Source organism: Rattus norvegicus, chromosome 5 (assembly GCF_036323735.1).
Source record: "Rattus norvegicus strain BN/NHsdMcwi chromosome 5, GRCr8, whole genome shotgun sequence".
Lineage (NCBI taxonomy): Eukaryota > Metazoa > Chordata > Mammalia > Rodentia > Muridae > Rattus > Rattus norvegicus.
Genome location: NC_086023.1, coordinates 26539367 through 26549960, shown reverse-complemented (window position 1 = coordinate 26549960; position 10594 = coordinate 26539367).

Here is a 10594-nt window from a genome sequence, read left to right as displayed (position 1 = left end):
CATTATGCTTGCATGCGTGTTTGTGCATCAAGTGAAGGCAGTTGTCATGGTGGCCAGAAGCACGTGTCAGATCTCCTGGGCCAGGAGTTGTGAGCCATCATGTGGGTGCCAAGAATAGCCAGAGCTTTTAACGCGAGTTGGTGCTTCAAAACCCCCCTAATGCTAGGACACTTTAATACAGTTCCTCATGTTGTGGTGACCCCCAACCATAAATTATTTTCATTGCTCCTTTGTAACTGTAATTTTGCCGCCGTTATGAATCATAACGTAGATATCTGTGCTTTCCAATGGTTTTAGACAACCTTTGTGAAAGGATTGTTTGACCCCAAAGGGGTGGCGACTCACAGCGTGAGAGGACCCCTGCCCTGAGTCATCTCCCCAGCACCCGTGTACTTACTTTTTAAGATGTTTAATAAGGGCTGGAGGTGTAGCCGAATAAAAGAGCTCAGGGCTCTGGGTTCAATTCCCAGCACTGAAGGAATAAGTAAGTTAATAAAAAAACACTTGCTACATCTTTTGTATCCCTGAGAGGGGTGCTTGAGTGGTCCTCCTTGTTCATCCAATTGCTAGCATGTCATGTGACTTCTCATCTCCTACCCGCACTCTCCTCACCTTTCTATTACAAGGTATCTCTTCTGCCTGTCTCTGGGGCCCCTCCTAGTCAATGGGGGATTAGCTCTATTTTGCAAGGGGCACTGACCCACATGTGTCTTGGTTTTCTGGGCCTTTCCCCTCCATTTATTGTGAGGGACCAGGGCTACATCCACTGCATAGCATGGGTTCCAGCTCCTTTGGTTTGAGAAGCTATTCGTGTGGTGGCACACACCTTAAATCCCAAGACTGGGAAGGCAGAAGCAGGTAGGTTTCTGTGAGTTCAAGGTCAGCCAGTCTACATATGAAGTTCCAGACCCTGCCTCAAACACTAAACAAGAAATAAATTTGCTCACCAGTGGACTTTGAGATGAAAGGATTTTTCTTTGATTACCTGTCTGAATCGATGAGGGTCCTCAGGAGTGAAAGCGAGAAAGAAGAAACAGTATTAGAGAAATGTGGTATGAGAATAATTTAACTGTCCATCAGTGTTTGAACATGGAGGAGAGTATACAAACCAAGAGATGCAAGCTGCCTTTAATACAGAAAGGCAGGAAAATAAACCAGTCCCGAGAACCTCAGAAAGAAACACAAACACCTTGGTTTTAGTTTAATGACAGTTGGAATCTGTAGTCCTGTGTAATGATACATTTGTAGGTATTAAGTCCCACTTCTGGTGATTTATAAGAACAGCAATAGAAAACGACAATACTGGATTTTAACAAAAAAGATGGGAAAACTCATTACACTCTTAGAACAGAATCATGCTAACAATTTAAAGTTCATAAACTCCACTAGGGAAGTACTTTGATTGTACAATACTTGAATTTGTTGCATGTAATTTAAACACACACACACACACACACACACACACACACACACACACACACACACACACACACACTCGCACACTTCCCCCACACTTCCCCCTTCTTGGGAGCTCTGCCTGCGCTCCAGGATAGGCTCAGAGATTTTCACTCAGCTCCGCCAACAGCCAGAGGCCATTTTTCCTCCCTGGAATTGCAACTACTCCCTGCAACCCCTCAGAGATAGCTTCGCCAAGCTGCCAACACCTCTTTCTCCTCCTGCCCACCTCAGTCCCACGGATGGGAGACTACTTTTATTATTTTAAAACTAGCCAGATAGCTCAATGGCTGGGCGAAGAATTTCCCGCCCTAATCTTATCAACTAGATGCCTCCCTCCGTCCTCCTCGGCCCCTGCTCAACAAGGAGGCTACAAACTCTAGGGGCCCTATGACCTACATGACTGCAGCTTCCTCCGGGATCCAAAGCCTGGTCCGAAATCCTCTTTCCCTGTGTCCCTTCCCTTCCATCCTGAAGTCCCACCCTTCCCCCTTCGCCCAGCAATTGGCTTCTGCCTCCTTTATTGACACAATCGAGAACCAATTAGGGAATCGACACCACCTCCCTCTACAGGAACAAGTACTTCCTTTTGTATTGGCCTGTTTTCGTTTACACTGCAGTTCTACTGCACAGAGTGGGGAGTGGGGAGCCCTGAATGAATGATGTCTTGAATGGATCTATGTTGTTGTCATGGCATGACTGTGTTAAGGAATCCCACGCCTCAGCCCAGAGGGCAAATGATCCAAGTGTGGATGTTGATAACATGTGCAGAAAATGTTCACCGTAGCTTTCTCATCCTGATTATTTATTGCCTGAAGACTCCCCTGTATACTGTGCCTACTGAGATTAGCTAAACCTCTCTCTCTCTCTCTCTCTCTCTCTCTCTCTCTCTCTCTCTCTCTCTCTCTGTGTGTGTTTGCATGCGCATGTTGCATTTAATAACCCCACTTCCATGTTTAATTGAAAACAAACACGCTGTCCTTCTGGGGTACTGTGGCTTCCCTATGGGGGAGCCCAGTGTACCGGATCCCAGCTTTTGAGTGTCCATAACTTCCTATTTCTCATTTACTCACTGTGCGGATAGGTCAATCCCTGGAACGGTGTGAGGGTACAGGCAGGAGTCGCTTCTCTCTGCCTATTTACTAATTCATTTGTTTGCATTATTATAAGTTCATAGCTTTTCCTTTCCAGAGTTTACAATCCATTCCCAGCATTAGTTTCTTAACTTGCCCATGTTGGCCAGAAGAAGCAGAGATCACTCCTCCGTCCTTGGGCATGCCCCTCCTCCTCCCATCATCCCTCAAACACTTCCTAATTTGTCCTTCACATCAGATTCCTCACGGTGGAGCCCTACACAGCTGGAGCACCTGATCTCTAGGAACCAGTGGGACTCAAGGAAATACAAATATACCCACTCCTCTGTGCAAAAAAAGGAGTAAGATATTCCAGTGTATTTTGAAAATTTCTCTGCCCAATCCAGGAATCCAGTTTTTTGCTTTGTTTTGTTTTTCCAGACAGGGTTTCTCTGGGTATCCCTGGCTGTCCTGGAACTCTGTAGACCACCAGGCTGCCCTCAAACTCACAGAGATCCACCTGCCTCTGCCTCCCAACTGGGGGAGGCAGCCATATATAAATTCTAATGAGTTCTCTTTACGGGAGGATAATATTTAGAAATTGGCATCCGGACAGGGATGTTACTGGGATGTTTCAGGGGCGTCTTGGTGGACAGAGATGGGAAATGCATATTATTTGCACTTTCGTGGTGTGTGCTCACTCGGTATAACAAAGCTGACGAGTTTGACTAGAAAACTGTGAGAGCCTTCTACCTTCTTCACACTGATACCGCAGGCTCAATTCTGCCCCCGAGTATTTCCCACTCTTCCTGAGAAATCACTCACTACCTGTAATGTTTAATTGATCAGCTATAGGATGATGTCATTATACAGGTGAAGACAGGTAGGACGAGGCCTGTCATTGGACGAAAAGGAAGGATGGGCGGGAGAAAAGTTTTAGTGGGGGAGGAGACTGGAGCAAGGGGAGAGAAGCAGCCCGGAGAACATGGAGGTGGATGTTAAGATTCCAGTCTGTGCATTTACAGGTTGTTATGAATGTTCTTAAGGGATGGGTGTGTACAGGGCTTTGTATGTCTAGGTGGGCAATTACATCTTATCAATTGGATCAGAGGTTACTGTGTTGTGTGTTCTTTCATGTGGCGATTTAAGTTCAAGAGAGTATGTGGTGGCTGGGGACACTGGGCCACCACGAAATTGGGGATGTGTATGTCTGGCATGGTGGCAACCTGCCTTGGGAACTAAGGGGTAGAGAGACTGTTGCCAGGCTCAGAGAGAAGCCATCGGTGTGGTATGGGATGGAGCAGAGCAGGTGAGAGGCTTTGCTGACTGAGATGAAGACGTCCTGGGGCACTGCGGTGCCAGATCTAGTGTGGGGTAAAAGAGTTTTTTTTAAAATGATTTTACAGTAACAGGTGTCGAACCAATGTGGTGGGCAAGAATCCACTAGTAACCCTAAAAGTTGAAAGTTTTATTTTCTAAGTAAGAGGGGGCCAGCGCCATGTTGAATCACATGATGGCCCAAGCTCCGGAACCTTAAACAAAGCAGCCGAGGCTTGCTTGGCTGTGGGTCCCCTGCTGTGTGATAAGTAGTGGCAGCTCAGAGAGTTAGAGATTAAAAATTGCTTTTTTAGAAAGTTGTTTAGAAAGTCTTTCAGGATACTTATATTCCTTCTAACATGGGCTCCACAGGAATTTTGGGTTAAAATCCTAATTAGACAAGCTGCTTCTTAATGGCAGGTATTATTAGAAGGTGATTAAGTTTGTTTTTAAGAAAGAGAGAGTACAGAGATTACCCAAATCACGTGGGGATTTTCACCCATGGTTCAGAATTTAGGGAAAATTAGTCACTGACTCCAAGTAGAGAATTGTGATATTTACAAGTTATTGAAGTTAAATAATAATCTGAGAGACACGCCTGGGAAGCCAGAGGAGACTACTCTCTGCCCACATTTCTGACTCTAGAGGAAAACGCCTAGCGCCATCTGGGCCCCCTGTGCACAGGGACCCAAGAGAAGATGGGGCAGGCCCTTCTGGTTGAAACACAAGGAGAGCTGAAACACAGCTCCCGAGGAGCAACTTCAGGCCCAAGACCAGAGGTAAGACCAACTTTTCTGCTTCAAGTGACCTGCCTGGTGGACTCAGGACACAGGCCCACAGGAACAGCTGAAGACCAGTAGACAGGAACGACTACACGCCTGAAAGCAGAACACTCTGTTCCCATAACTGGCTGAAAGAAAACAGGAAAACAGGTCTACAACACTCCTGACACACAGGCCTATAGGACAGTCTAGTCACTGTCAGAAATAGCAGAATAAGGTAACACCAGAGACAACCTGATGGCAAGAGGCAAGCGCAGGAACCCAAGCAACAGAAATCAAGACTACATGGTATCATCAGAGGCCAATTCTCCCACCAAAGCAAACACTGAATATCCAAACACACCAGAAAAGAAAGATCTAGATTTAAAATCATATTTGATCATGATGATGGAGGACTTCAAGAAAGACATAAAGAACTCCCTTAGAGAAACTCAGGAAAACATAAATAAACAAGTAGAAGTCTATAGAGAGGAATCACAAAAATCCCTGAAAGAATTCCAGGAAAACACAATCAAATAGGTGAAGGAATTAAAAATGGAAATAGAAGCAATAAAGAAAGCACAAAGGGAGACAACCCTGGATATAGAAAGCCAAAGGAAGAGACAAGGAGCCGTAGATACAAGCATCACCAACAGAATACAAGAGATAGAAGAGAGAATCTCAGGAGCAGAAGATTCCATAGAAATCATTGACACAACTGTCAAAGATAATGTAAAATGGAAAAAGCTACTGGTCCAAAACATACAGGATATCCAGGACTCAATGAGAAGATCAAACATAAGGATAATAGGTATAGAAGAGAGCTAAGACTCCCAACTTAAAGGGCCAAAAATATCTTCAACAAAATCATAGAAGAAAACTTCCCTAACCTAAAGAAAGAGATGCCCATAAACATACAAGAAGCCTACAGAACTCCAAATAGATTGGATCAGAAAAGAAACACCTCCCATCACATAATAGTCAAAACACCAAATGCACAAAACTAAGAAAGAATATTAAAAGCAGAAAGGGAAAAAGGTCAAGTAACATACAAAGGCAGACCTATCAGAATCACACCAGACTTCTCGCCAGAAACTATGAAGGCCAGAAGATCCTGGACTGATGTCATACAGACCCTAAGAGAACACAAATGCCAGCCCAGGTTACTGTATCCAGCAAAACTCTCAATTAACATAGATGGAGAAACCAAGATATTCCATGACAAAACCAAATTTACACAGTATCTTTCTACAAATCCAGCGCTACAAAGGATAACAAATGGTAAAGCCCAACACAAGGAGGCATGCTACACCCTAGAAAAAGCAAGAAACTAATCATTTTGCAACAAAACAAAGAGAAGACAAGCACACAAACATAATGTCACATCCAAATTGATCTCTCAACATCAATGGGCTTAATTCCCCAATAAAAAGACACAGATTAACAAACTGGATATGCAATGAGGACCCACCAGTGGAAGGGGAAGCCCTTGGTCCTGACAAGACTGAACCTCCAGTGAACAGGATTGTTGGGGGGAGGGCAGTAGTGGGAGGAGGATGGGGAGGGGAACATCCCCCTAGCCCCTCCCCCTCCCCTTTTGCCTGGAATGTTTGCCTGGAAACCGGGAAAGGTAATAACAATTGAAATGTAAATAAGAAATACCCAAGTTAATAAAGATGGAGAAAAAAAACTACCATGAAATTAATGATTAGTTACTGGATAAAGATAAATAAATCATCTTTTCACTGATACATATGATTATATGTATAAAAATCCTAACACCTGTCACAAAAGAATTTTATGGATGAATAGAAGACATAAAACTTAAAATGAGAATGAAGGATATCTGTTGGGACATCAATATTGGCAGATAATTCTTGTAACTGCCCTGTGTAAAAATGTTAGACCCACTCATGAGCTCATGAGCCCAGAACTTGGTCTTCACTCTCAATATCTATGCCTGCACTGAACCTTCACACTCCTGCTTGGAAGACAACTTTCATTTTTTAAATAAAGATTTGTTTTATTTAAAAAAAAATCTGAGGCTCTGGGTAGAGAGTTTAACAGATGGGATATTTTGGGCTAAAGTCCTGGTTTGATAAGTTGCTTTTTGATATTGGAATTGATAGAAGGTGCTTAGTTTGTTTTATGAATTACCTCACTAAAGGCCATATGGCTCGATGATGCTGGCTAGTGAGGGTTTGTGGTTATTTTTGGTATTTACCACAACAGGAAGCTCCGATTCCCTTAACCTGGGCTCCACAGGAATTTTGGGTTAATTTCCTGATATGACAGGTTAGAACAGCCTAACAGGCTCATGCACTACTGTTTACCTTACTTCCTTCTTTAAACTTGTTAAGTCTTCATAATGGGTGTGACTTTGAGTTTTATGGTTATATTCTTCCTCTGGGAAAGACTGCAAGGTACAAGCTTTTCTGGTTACAGACTGAGGAACACAGTGTTTTGTGAGAAAGGTTTTGTCTTTGTGTTTTTAAAAGGGTGATTAGGCTCTGGACACCTTCCAGAGTTATATTGATCAGATTTGATAGAGGGAGACGGCCTGAAAAACTAGACTCAAGAGAATCAAACAAAAAGACATCTCTATTCTAAACTTTGCCTTGAGAATTATATTTGCAGAGTGTGCCTACTTGGATTGCTGATCTCAAGGACTTTCAGCTGGGTCCAGTCAAGACAGGCACATTAAGCTACAACATGTGCTCCATTTTCCCTACTCCCTACCCCCAAGGGTATCCCAATGCCCACTACAGCTTGAAGAAGTTATGAAAGAGTCGTTGCCCCAATTCCCTGGACTGTTGGGTGGCCGAAAGTGGTTATTCTAAAGCTGTTCTTATGAGGAATTTAGAAATGGTCATAATTTAACATGGAGGAATTCGCTAGATTGAATTGTACAGCTATACTCTCATTTGGTAACTAAACTAAAATCTTACCTTTACTTTGGGATAGAATTTACTTGTTAAAAAATTTTAAAAGTACAAGATTTAGAGCCAGTCCTTCTATTGATGCCATGACAAACTTCTGAGTTGATTACACATGTGAGTTAAGGGCCAAATAGCAAATCCATGGCTCTAAGTTTGTTAGAGTGATTTCAAGATAATATTAAGATAGTTAACAGACAACAGTCCAGATTACCTTATATAGATAGATGGTTTTCAAAAATGTCAGAAATCCACAAAATGTGAGATTTAAAGTTATTTATCTTTGGTTGAGACATATCTGCTCCTAACAGTTCCCCTTTGGTGGATTTAATGAAGAATGTGAACATCTCTATGATCAGGTGAGGCAATACTTTGTGACTAGGCAGTCACTAGACAAAACTGCCTGTTTCATCTGCAGACTAATACTGTCCAAAAAGGGACACCTTATGCAAAATAGTTGATCGATAATCTCTACCGAGCCAGAATTATCAGCTCTTCAGTTTCTGCATTTCAAGAGTCTGCCGGTTGCTTTTGGACCAGGTTGAAGACTTGCACTCACATGTTGCTAACAGAGGACTGTGCTACTGGAGATTTATTTCTACAACCTCAGTTCTGGAAGCCATGTTAGGCTTCCTATGTGTATAGATATTTGGTCATTCTCAGATTTCTGATGGGGTTGAAGACTGATTATAGTCTCATAGCCTATCAGGCTGTTTAACTTTGAAAATACATATTTTATTAGATAGTTATCAGATAGTATACAAGCTAGCCAGAATATAACAGATTTTAAAGCCTTTCTTAAGCTGTAATGAATAACTAAATGTTCTGTTTAACTGATAGTGTTGGACTGGGTGTTAGGTGTATTTTATGCTTTTAATTACAAAATGATAATAGTTGTGCTCAGCTTATATTTGAGAGAAAAAATTTTTTAATTAGACAAAAAGGGCGAAATGTGGGATGATGTCATTATACAGGTGAGGCAGGTACAAGACAGAATGAGGCCTATCATTGGACGAGAAGGAAGGATGGGTGGGAGAAAAGCTTTAGAGAGGGGAGGAGACTGGAGTGAGGGGAGAGAAGCAGCTGAGAGAACATGGAGGCGGATGTTAAGATTCCTCTCTGCATCTTTACAGGTTATGTATATTCTTAACGGATGGATGTGTACAGGGCTTTGTATGTTTAGATGAGCAAATTATATTATCAGTTGGATCAGAGGGTATTGTGTTGTGTGTTCTTTCATGTGGTGATTTAAGTTCAAGAGTGTGTGGTGCTGGAGACCTGTATGTCTGGCACGGTGGCAACCTGCCTTGGGAACTAGATGGGTAGAGAGATTGTCGCCAGGCTCAGAAAGTAGCCATCGGCAGTGTGATATGGGATGGAGCAGAGCCGGTGAGAGGCTTTGCTGACTGAGATGATGATATCTATTGGATATCTTGAGGCACTGTGGTGCTGGATCTGGTGCGGGATAAAAGACAGCATTTTTTATAATTTTACAGTAACAACCAACTCTAGAATTGCCAGCCTACAACTCCTCTGTAAAGTGTTGTCACTGTTCTTAACCTTGTGTGCTAGTTTACTTTCCTACCCTTTCAGTGTGCTAATTCATGCTCCTTTGGACAGTAGCCAGGCTCATACACCTTTCACTTTGCATTCCTGGTGTTAACGTTGGTTTTAGTTATGTTTGGGGGTATCAGAAACATGACCACATTTGAAGTCTGCACTATAGAAAACTGTGAACTGAGATTAGTGCTATTTCCTCTCATCTCCTTTGCCCAGTTCCCAACTCTGACTCTGCACTCTACATGAATCCATCACGTAGGGAACCAGCCTCCGCTTTGTCGTGCTTTTTGCAGAGGAGTGGGTACATTTGTACTTCCTTGAATTGCCTTACTGTAAGGATGGTTCTCACTTTAACAGCGCACACCTGAAGTCACTCTGCTCCCTGGCGATCAGGTGCTCCAGTTGTGGGATGTACTGAGAGAATGCACCTTGCTCAGTTTCCCACTCTTCGAAGCTATTCCCAGTGCCTCAGGGTAGCCTTGTGCATGTGATCTTCTGTGTTGCTAGCACCGTTAAGGTGGGTCTCAGAAGAGATCTGGATTGTGAAGACGACAGCAGTAGACAGTAGCTTTATTACGATTCTCTCCAGAATGGCATAATTTGTTCAGTTTCATGGGAGAAATTGGTAACATGACTTGTCTTTAACATTTTAGGTAAAGGGGCTGGGGATTTAGCTCAGTGGTAGAGCGCTTGCTAGGCAAGCGCAAGGCCCTGGGTTCGGTCCCCAGCTCTGAAAAAAAGAAAAAAAAAAACCATTTTAGGTAAAAATTAAGGCTTAAAGTATATTCTTATTTGTGTGTGCATGTGTGTGCATACACAAATGTGGTGAGAGGGAAAGTTGTAGGAATTCTCTCCTTCGACCATGTGCCACCCGGGGAATGAACTTAAAGTAGCAGGCTTTGTGGTTGGTGCCTTTTTTTTCCTTTTTTCTTTTTCTTTCTTTTTTTTTTCCCGGAGCTGGGGACCGAACCTAGGGCCTTACCACTGAGCTATATCCCCAACCCCAGTGGTCGGTGCCTTTACAAGATGAACCATTTTACTGGTTCTTTTTATTTTAAATAATCATGTGTATACAAGGTATCCAATGTTAGTAGGGTAAAAATGTTGGGGAAGCAAATCAACATATCCATCAACTCATTTTATGCTTAAAAACATTTTCTCTTTTGGGTCCAGGGATGAAAGTCAGGCCTCTGAGCTCCAGCCCTAAGCTCCATTTTGGATTTAATTTTTTTTAAAGGAGTTATTAACGTGTACAGTGTCTCGCTTGCATGTGTGTTTGCAGGCCAGAGGAGGGTATCAGATCCCATTACTGATGGTTGGGAGTCACCATGTTGCTTCATGATGGACTCAGGCAGGACCGCTGGAAGAGCGCCAGTGCTCTTAACCTCGGAGCCACCTCTCCAGCCCTGTTGGCATGCATTTTATGTGCACCAACCTAACGGAGGTCTAGAGAGTATCAGACTCCCTGGGAATGAAGTTCCAGTGGTTGTTA